The sequence below is a fragment of the Muntiacus reevesi genome, chromosome 1 (assembly GCF_963930625.1).
Source record: "Muntiacus reevesi chromosome 1, mMunRee1.1, whole genome shotgun sequence".
Taxonomy (NCBI): domain Eukaryota; kingdom Metazoa; phylum Chordata; class Mammalia; order Artiodactyla; family Cervidae; genus Muntiacus; species Muntiacus reevesi.
Window position 1 is genome coordinate 47644498 of NC_089249.1, and position 10039 is coordinate 47654536.

Consider the following 10039-nt stretch of genomic DNA (forward strand, 5'->3'; position numbering starts at 1 on the left):
GTAGTTGTACTTTTACACTATTCTTGTCAAAAAATATTTATCGAGTACCTTTTCTGAGATGAGAACTATAGGAAAAACAATATAAAATATTCTCCCCCCATGTTTTTCTAGTTACGAGTATAGTCTCATATGTACACTTTAATATATGAGGCCTTAAGTACCATGTGAGTGATTCCTAAGCCTTATTGATCATCAGAATCTCTGCATAGTTAAACAGTTTAAAAAGTAGTCCCTGCCCCCAAAGACTGTGATCTTTAGAACTGAGCTGAGTCTTAAGTCTTTTGTTTTTTTTTTTTTTTGTAATTAAAATGTATCCATCTATATAGGCAGATAGTTCAAAATTGTAAAATTACAAAAGAGTAAGATGAAAAGTTTCCTCACAGCTGGGCTTTTTTGTGTGTGCTTTGTTTCAAGGCAGTCATGCATGACATTCTTTTTAATCATTCTGGATATTAATATATACTGTGTGTATACAAGATTGTTTTATCTATCTACTTATCTTCTTTCTGAAAAAGTAGATTCCATGCATATTAAGTTACATTTTCACTTAATGTAACTTAGATCAGTTTTTTGTCCTCACATTATATGCCATAATGATTTAACCAACTCCATTTTGATAGACATTTAGATTGTTTATCTGGTGGTGCAGTGATAAAGAATCTGCCTGCCAATGTAGGAGACACAAAAGACAGGAGTTTGATCCCTGGGTTGGGAAGATTCTTGAAATAGGAAATGGCAACCCATTCCAGTATTGCCTAAAAAATCCCACAGATAAAGGAGCCTGGTGGGCTATAGTCCACAGGGTCACAAAGAGTTGGATGCAACTAAGCATGCATGCACAATAGTTTCTAGGCCTTTGCTTTGTCAAAGTATGTCTTCTCTGACGGGCGCAGAGACGCTTCTGGAAGTGACATCGCGACGGCTGCCCAAGGAGAGCCCCAAGTTCAGTTCAAACTTGTTTTGGTTGGTGATGGTGGTACTGGAAAAACTACATTCGTGAAGCGTCATCTGACTGGTGAATTTGAGAAGAAGTATGTAGCTACTTTGGGTGTTGAGGTCCATCCTCTTGTGTTCCATACCAACAGAGGACCTATTAAGTTCAATGTATGGGATACAGCTGGTCAGGAGAAATTTGGTGGACTGAGAGATGGCTATTATATACAAGCTCAGTGTGCCATTTTAATGTTTGACGTAACATCAAGAGTTACTTACAAGAATGTGCCTAACTGGCATAGAGATCTGGTACGAGTGTGTGAGAACATCCCAATTGTGTTGTGTGGCAACAAAGTGGACATTAAGGACAGAAAGGTTAAGGCAAAGTCAATTGTCTTCCACGGAAGGAAGAATCTTCAGTACTATGACAGTACTTTTCTGCCAAAAGTAACTACAACTTTGAAAAGCCCTTCCTCTGGCTTGCTAGAAAACTGATTGGAGACCCTAACTTGGAGTTTGTCGCCATGCCTGCTCTTGCCCCGCCAGAGGTGGTCATGGACCCAGCCTTGGCAGCACAGTACGAGCACGATTTAGAGGTTGCTCAGACAACTGCTCTCCCTGATGAAGATGATGACCTGTGAGAAAGTGAAGCTGGGGCCCAGCGTCAGAAGTCTAGTTTTGTAGGCAACTGTCCTGTGATGTCAGTGGTGTAGCGTGTTTGCCACTTTATTATATAGCTAAGCAGAACATGTGCTTAATCTTTGGATGCTGAAGGAGATGGATGGGCTTTGGAGTGAATGTGGCAGTTGAAAAAAAAAAATACCTTCATTTTTTGGACCTGCATATTTAGGTGTTTTGGAACACAGTTGTTTCCTCCTTGAGTTTCAAATATAAGACTGCTATAGTCACATGACAATATTGAGAGGTGGAATCTTGTTTGTTACTGTCATTCCCATTCCTTTTCGTTTAGAATCAGAATAAAGTTGTATTTCAAATATCAAAAAAAAAAAAAAAAAAGTATGTCTTCTCAGATTTTAGGGCATTCTGATTTTAACAGCCAGTTTATTTTAATGAGCTGTGTTTGGAAACCACTGATGTGGGTGATATATAATCTAGATAAGAGAATGCTTTTGGCCTAATCAGGAGTGGCCCCATACAAGAGGATGGATTTTAGTAAGCAGAGAAAGAAGTAGAACATTGCCAGTGAGGAAGAGAAGAGTGGTCGGTGGTACATGGTGAGGGAACACAATTTGTTGGGAGATGGCTGGGTAGGTCTAGCTGTAATGAACCTTAGTATGACACTAACTGCTTTTTTGTGTTTTAGATAACTTGCTCAGCTATAAATCAACTTAAATGTTTGACATTACTCAATTGAGAGGAGAAAAATATGCTACAGTTTCTAGAATTGGCAAGTGTAAATGGTAATGACAGTCCTCTGGAGTGTGTGTAGGGCTTTGGAAAAATGGAAGAAGACAAGGGAAGACTTTACGGTCCATTTACTTTGAGTCATCCGAGCCCCTGTTTGCTTTTTGATCTTGCCTGATTTTATATGTCTCTATGTCCATCTTCCCCATTGACTAGGGCTCATCTTCGTTCAGGGCAGGGACTGTCTTGCACACACTTGTTCACTGTTACTAGTCACATATCTGGTCTCTTTGTATACTGGCTCTTAATAGATCCTTGGTAAATATCTGTAGAAGTCACACATTCAACAGCCATTTATTGAAGGCTACCAGTAGGTTCGAGGGATACAAAGGAAAAAAAAACCCCAACAACTGCATTTAAAGAACTCCTCCTAGTGCAGGAGGTAGACAAAGAAGCATAGTTACAGGGGGAGATGGGGAGGGAAAGGGATGACTGGGAGTTTGGGGATGGTAGATACAAACTATTAGACTTCAACACATTTAGGATGGATAAACAACAAGGTACTATTGTATAGCACATGGAACTATACCTAACCTCCTGAGATAAATCATAGTGAGAAAGAATGTATAACTGAATCACTTTGATGTACAGCAACTAGACTTCAATAAAACAGAGGGTGAAAAAGCATAATTGTAAAATATGTTATGGCATTTAAAGCATGTTAATTACCTGCTGTATAGGTACAGAGAAGAGGGATCCTTACCTCATCCTAGGGGAGCAGGAATGAAGGCAGGGAAGGCTTTCTGGAGGAGGCAGTTAACCAAAATACGGTATGGAGGTTAGCCTGCTTTCCAGGCAGATGAAACTGGAACAAAGGTCAGAGGTGAGAAATAGCCTGGCACATACGGGAAAGCTGTGAATGGCATTCGTTGGCAGAGCTAATAAGAAATCGGGCAGGAGATGGGGGCCAGAGTCAGATTATGAAGAAGACTAAAGAACTATTAAGGGGACTTCCTTGGTGATCCACTGGCTAAGACTCCACGGTCCCAGTGCAGGGGTCTGGGGTTCAATCCCTGGTCAGGGAGCTAGATCCCATGTGCTGCAACTAAGACCTGGCACAGTCAAATGAATAAAAATACTTTTTAAAAATAAAATATATTTTAAAAAAAGTAAAGAACCATTAAGACAATCTTTAGTAAAATGGTACAACCATTTAGGAAAACTGGCACTTCCACAAAAAGTTATATAGAGAGTTACCATATGACCCAGCAATTCCTCTCCGAGGTATACACCCAAGAGAACTGATAACATAGTCACACAAAAACTTGTAGACATGTTCATAGCAGCATTATTCAGAATAGCCAAAAAGAAGAAACAACCCCAAATCTCTATCAACTGACGAATGGATAAACAAAGTGTGGTCTATGTATACAATGAAATATTACTCAGCTATAAAAATGAATGAGGGGGCTTCCCTCGTTAGTAAAGAATCCACCTGGCAATGCAGGGGACATGGGTTTGATCCCCAGGCCAAGAAGATCCCACTTGCTGTGGAGCAACTAAGCCTGAGTACCACAACTACTGTGCCCATGCTCTGGAGCCCATGTGCTGCAACTATGGAAGCCTGCATGCCCTGAAACTTGTGCTCTGCAATGAGAAGCCTGGGTACTGCAACTAGAGAGCAGCCCCCAATCACCACAACTAGAGAAAAGCCTAAACAGCGGTGAAGACGCAGCACAGCTGAAAATAAATACAATCATTAAAAAAATGAGGTACTGCTGTAACATTGAGGAACTTTGAAAGATAAAAGAAGCCAGTCATAAAGGCTACATATTGTATGGTTCGATTTATATGAAGTGTTCAGAATAGGCAGATGACAATAGACAGAAAGTAGATGAGTTGTTGCCAGGGGATGAGGTAAGGAGTGAGGGATGGGAGATGACTACCAACAGGTACGCTGGTTCTTTTTGGGTTGATATAAGTGTTCTGGAATTAGTAGTGATAATTGCACAACCTTATGAATATACTAAAAATCGTGTGATTGTATACTAAATGTGTAGGTTCATAATGGTCCATGAATCTTATCTCACTTTATGGCTAAATTAAGCTTTCTTTTTAAAAAAAAAAAATCAGAGTAATACATGTATATATAGTTAATCAAAAAGAAAGGAAAGTTATACGACAAAAACAGCAATCTGCCTTACCCATCTATCTTCCAAACTAGCTTCCCAGAATGAAAGGCTTTTACTTTTTTGAACTATTCTGTTATTTGTCATCATAATTCAAAATAAAATGCCCTCCTGCTCTTCATGGTTTAGCAGCTTTAGACATCTATTAGCTTCCTGTTTTGAAAGATGAAGATTTAGTTCTTTGTGATGATCTTAGTCGATATAGAAAGGGGAAGTTACGTAATTCAGCTCCTATTTATAATTTTAAAAACCCAAAGAACAGAAGGACATTTCCTTAATTTGGTAAAGGTGACATCCTGGAGACCCACACCAAATATTGAGTAGATATATATTCTCTTAAGAGTGGGCTTCCCAGGTAGCTCAGTGGTAAAGAACCCATCTACAATGCAGGAGACAAGGGTTCCCTCCCTGGGTTGGGAAGACCCCCTGGAGAAGAAAATGGCAACCCACTCCAGTGTTCTTGCATGGAGAATCCCATGGACAGAGGAGCCTGGCAGGCTAGTCAATGGAGTTGCAAAGATTCAGACATGACTTAGTGACTAAACAATTTCCTTATGATCAGCAACAAGACTAGAATGCCCTCTATTGCTGCTGCACTTTAATTTACTACTGAAGGTCCTAGTTAGTGTTATACAAAAAAAAAAAAAAAAAGGAAGGGAGGAAAGAACAGAGGAGGGATGGAATTAAATGGATGTGAGAATTGAAAGGAAAGAGCAAACCGTTCATTTACAAATTGTACAATTTTCCTCTTTAAAACTTCCAGCTGAGTGGAAAAACACAATGAGATTTAAAACATGATATCATTTATGTAAATTAAAAATACACACATAGAAGACAGTACCCATTTTGCAAAAACACAAAATTGTAAATATCAGACAATTTATAATGCTGTCTATGGCTGGGAAGGAGAATAAGGAAAAAGAACAAAAAATGAAACAAAATCTTTTTATGCATAGGTAGAGATCATGTGTCATGAACTGAAGAGTAGGATTAACTCTGCCTTCTGTACCTAAAGGTCCCCCAGAAAAAACGATGTTCTATTTTTGTCTTCAGGGTGATTCATGGTCTAAGAAACACTTGGATTTGTTTACTCCTGTTGGTTTCTTAAACTTATCAGTATTCATAACAAGTCAATCCCTTCTGGTATTTTTATCACGTGTATGTGATATATATATATATATATATATATATATACACATACATATACATACAAAATTTGTTGATTGTTTTGGGAATCCAACATATGTACTAGTTCAAGACAGATGTATGAGGTTTCTGGGATTGCTGAATACAAAGTACCATTAGTTGGGTGCTTAAACAACAGAAATGTATCCACTTGCTTTCCTAAGGCTAGAAGTCTTGAGACCAGGCATCACCAGGATTGTGTGGGTGAATCTATTCCCTGCCTCTCTCCTGGCCTCTAGTGATTTGTTGGCTGTATCTGGTGTTCTTTGGCTTATAGACATATCAGGCAGATACCTGCCTGAATGTGAATAAGGCATTCTCCCCGTGCATGTCTCTCCAAGCTTCCCCACTCTATAAGGACAGCAGTCATAGTGGAGTAGGGGCCCATTTTACACCAATATGACCTCATCTCAATTAATTATCTCTGCAACAACCTGGATCCAAATAAGGTCATATTCTAAGATCTGAGTGTTAGGACTTCCACATAAAAATTTTTGGGAGGAATGCAATTCAACACACAACTATAGCCTTGAGTCTCTCCAAGGCATTCTTATGCTTTTCTTTTAAAAATAATATTTAGGGACTTCCCTGGTGGTCCAGTGGCTAAGACTCCATGCTACCAGTGCAGGGGACCCGGGTTCAATCCCTGGTCAGGGAACTAGATCCCACATGCCACAACTAAAGAGTTTGTATGCTGCAAGTAAAGACCTGGTGCAAATAAATAAATATTAAAAAAAAATATTTATTATTTGTTTTCTTTTTTTGGCTGTGCTGGGTCTTTGTTGCTGGGCAGGCTTTTCTCTAGTTTCGGTGCTCCAGCTTCTCACTGCAGTGGCATCTATTGTTCCAGAGCACAGGCTCCAGAGCTTAGCTGCTCTGAAAGATGTGGAATCAAACTCAAATCTCCTGCATTGGCAGGTGGATTCTTATCCACTGGACCACCAGGGAAGTCCCTTTCCCCCTCTCTCTTCTTGATATCTTTTAGGATCTTCTCTTTTCCCCTAATATTCTGAGATTTCACAAAGATGTGTCTTGACCTGATTCTTTTCCTTTCAGTATGCTAGGCACATGGTGTACTATTTAATCCAGAAAGATGTGTTCAATTCGGATTTTTTTCCTTTGTATTTCTTTTGTAATATTTTCCCCTCATATCCTGTTTTCTCTTTGCAGAAGGCCTATTAATCAGATGTTGAACTATTTGGCTTGATTTTCTAATTTTCTTACTTCCTATCTCCATCTTTGTTGGCTCTTGCTCCTGGTTCTTTGTTCCTTATTTGTTTCCAATTTTTGACCATGATTTATTTTTCTTGGAACTGTATCTGTGGAAATTCCCCAAGGCCTAGATCAAAGATAAACTCATCCAGAGAGACGACTTGCGTTGCTACAGCCGGTGCTTGATGGCACTGTTGACCTGGAACCATTTTAAGTTCTTGCTATTTTGTTTTTAGGACCAATAAGGAATTCAGACAGAAAAACCACAGCATTGATTATAAACTGTCTGCATATATTTATAAATATGTTTTTTAAATAATTTTATTTATCTTTTATTTATTTTGGGCTGTGCTGGGTCTTTGTTGCTGCTCGGGCTTTCTCTCTAGCATGGCAAGCGGGGGCTACTCTCTAGTTGCGGTGTGTTGGCTTTGCACTGCGGTTCTCTTGTTGCAGAGCATGGGCCCTCGGGTGCTCGGGCTTTGGCAGTTGTGGCATGTGGGCGCAATCGTTGTGGTTCCCAGGCTCTGGAGCACAGGCTCAGTAGTTGTGGCACACAAGCTTAGTTGCTCCGTGGCATGTGGGATCTTCCCAGATTAGGGATGGAACTCATGTCTCCAGCATTGGCAGATAGACTCTTTACCAGCCAGCCATTGGGGAAGCCCTGTCTGCATATATTTAAAAGAAAAAAGAAAAGTTCTCTAGTAGCTACCTAGGTTTCAGATGAGCAGATTTTCTATGTAGTCCCATAGGGGCAGTTCAGATATAGCATATTTTAAATTCACTCTTAGGTGAGAATATAGTCCTTTGGGGTTCTGACTTTATGGTAGGGACTTCTATTAGATCTCCAACCCTACAGAGGCCCTGGGTTCTGTCTCCTATGCCACAGTGGCACCCTATGAAGCCACTATGCCTAAATTAAATGTTTAAGCAAATGCCCTCAAGGCAAAACAGGCTTCAGGGCCCAGTTACCTCTCCAGGCACCAGCGTTCACTTAGTCTTTTGGTCCTTAAATAGTCTACTTTCTTGCCAGCTTACATAAATGCCTTTTTAAAATGATCTTTTAGGCAAAGGATCTAGAATAGCTAAACCAACTTTGGAAAAGCACAATAAAATGGGAGAAATAATTCTACTTGATATTAAGGCTTACTGTTGCTACAATAATTAAGACAGTGTGTCATTGACAGAAGGACAGACACATAGATCAATGGAACCAGATAGAAAACCCAGAAACAGACCTGCACAAATACGCCCAGCTGGTTTTCCTTTGTCTTTTTTTTTTTTTTTTTAATTTTGGTGGCTCTTCTCTTCCCTGGCCAGGGAGTGAGTCTGAGCTTTAACCACAGGACAACCAGGGAATTCCCAGCCCAACTGATTTTTGACAAAGATGCAAAAGCAATTTAATGGAGAAAGGGTTGTTTTTTCAACAAACAGTCCTGGAGCAATTGGACATCCATTGAAAAAAAAAAAAGGAACCCCAACCTAAATGTCACACCTCATACAGCAATTAACTTGAAATGGATTACAAAACAAAACTATCTAACTCTTGGAAAATAAGATACGAGAAAACTATGCGACTCTATGGCTAGGCAAAGTGTGACACAGAAAGTGATGCATTAAAGGACAAGTTCATAAATTGGAACTTAACAAAATTAAAAATGTTTGCCCTATGAAAGTTCCAGTTAAGAGGATGAAAAGACAAAGAAAGACTGGGAGAAACTTTTTAGCTGATAAAGTACTTTATCTAGAATGTTTAAATAATTCTTAAAATTCAAAGGCAAAAAAATAAACAACCTAATTTAAAAATGGACAAAAGACATGAATAGATCTTTCAACAAAGAGGATATTTAGATGGCAGATAAACACATTAAAATATGTTCAACATCATTAGCCTTTAGGGAAACAAAAATTTAATCCACAACAATATATCACTATATACCTATCAGAATGGCTAATTTTTTTCTTTAAGTGACAACACCAAATGCTGATGAGGATGTGGAAAAACTGAATTCTTCACATGTTGCTGGTGGGAATCTAAAATGGTATAACCATTCTGAAAAACAGTTTGGCAGTTTCTTACAAAACTAAACATGTGTTTACTTTACCACCCAGCAATTGCACTCTTGGGCATTTATCTCAGAGCAATGAAAATTTATGTTTGTGCACACCTGCACATGGGCTTTCCCGGCAGCACTAGTGGTAAAAAACCTGCCTACCAATCCAGGAGACATTAGAAACTCGGGTTTGATCCCTGGGTTGGGAAGATCCCCTGGAGGAGGGCATGGCAACCCACTCCAGTATTCTTGCTTGGAGAATTCCATGGACAGAGGAGCCTGGTGGGCTACAGTCCATAGGGTCACAGAGTTGGACATGACTGACGTGACTTGGCACGATGCATGGCACAAACCTGCACATGAATGTTCGTGGCAGCTTTATCTGTAATAAGCCTAAACTAGAACCTCTCTGTATTTCTTTTTTTGCAACCTCATGTGAATCTGGTGGTCATATTTAGCCATTCATGCTGTCAGGACCAATTTCTTCCATTCTATTTGTCTTTAAGGGTTTATAATTTGTTTTCAATTTTTACAAATTTTCATTTTGATGTAGCTTCAGAGGTGGGGCGGGATAAACACATATGATCAATGCATTATGTTTCTAATTGTTTAAAGTTTTTAAATAGGGTTGTGACATTTGGGTAGATCACCCTGGTGGTTTCTTAGAGGATGGTTATAACTGAGGGGCAAGATGAAACAGGAAGATATTATATTTCATTAATTTTAAGAGGCCACTTGGCACTTGTTCTTTTTTTTCATTTGAACATATAAATTGGGATGTTTGACCAGAACTATTAGCCAGAACAATCATACTGTATTTGTCATACTGGCTCATAAGAATCAAAATTTGCCAAATAGGTATCTGAGGCTTGGAAGAAAATTCCAGAGACAGAAAAGGAACATTCCTTTAATAAATGCTGCATCACCAGGCCCTTGATGGCATGCAAAGAGGACTACATTGTGTGGAAATCATGCACATCTGAGTCAAAAAAATGAATCATAAAATTTGCTGTCTGTGAGGTTTCAGGAACACTGTTACTGTGTTATTCTTTTCTGTTTTCCTTTTTATGTTTTTCCAGGGGAGTGAAGTATAAAAAAACCTAT

At 39.2% G+C, this 10039-nt stretch overlaps 1 pseudogene; it reads left to right on the plus strand.

The window, feature by feature from the left end:
* The first annotated feature begins 1044 nt into the window (after nt 1-1044).
* On the plus strand, nt 1045-3934 carry LOC136173036 (GTP-binding nuclear protein Ran-like; annotated as a pseudogene).
* The last annotated feature ends 6105 nt before the right edge of the window (nt 3935-10039 follow it).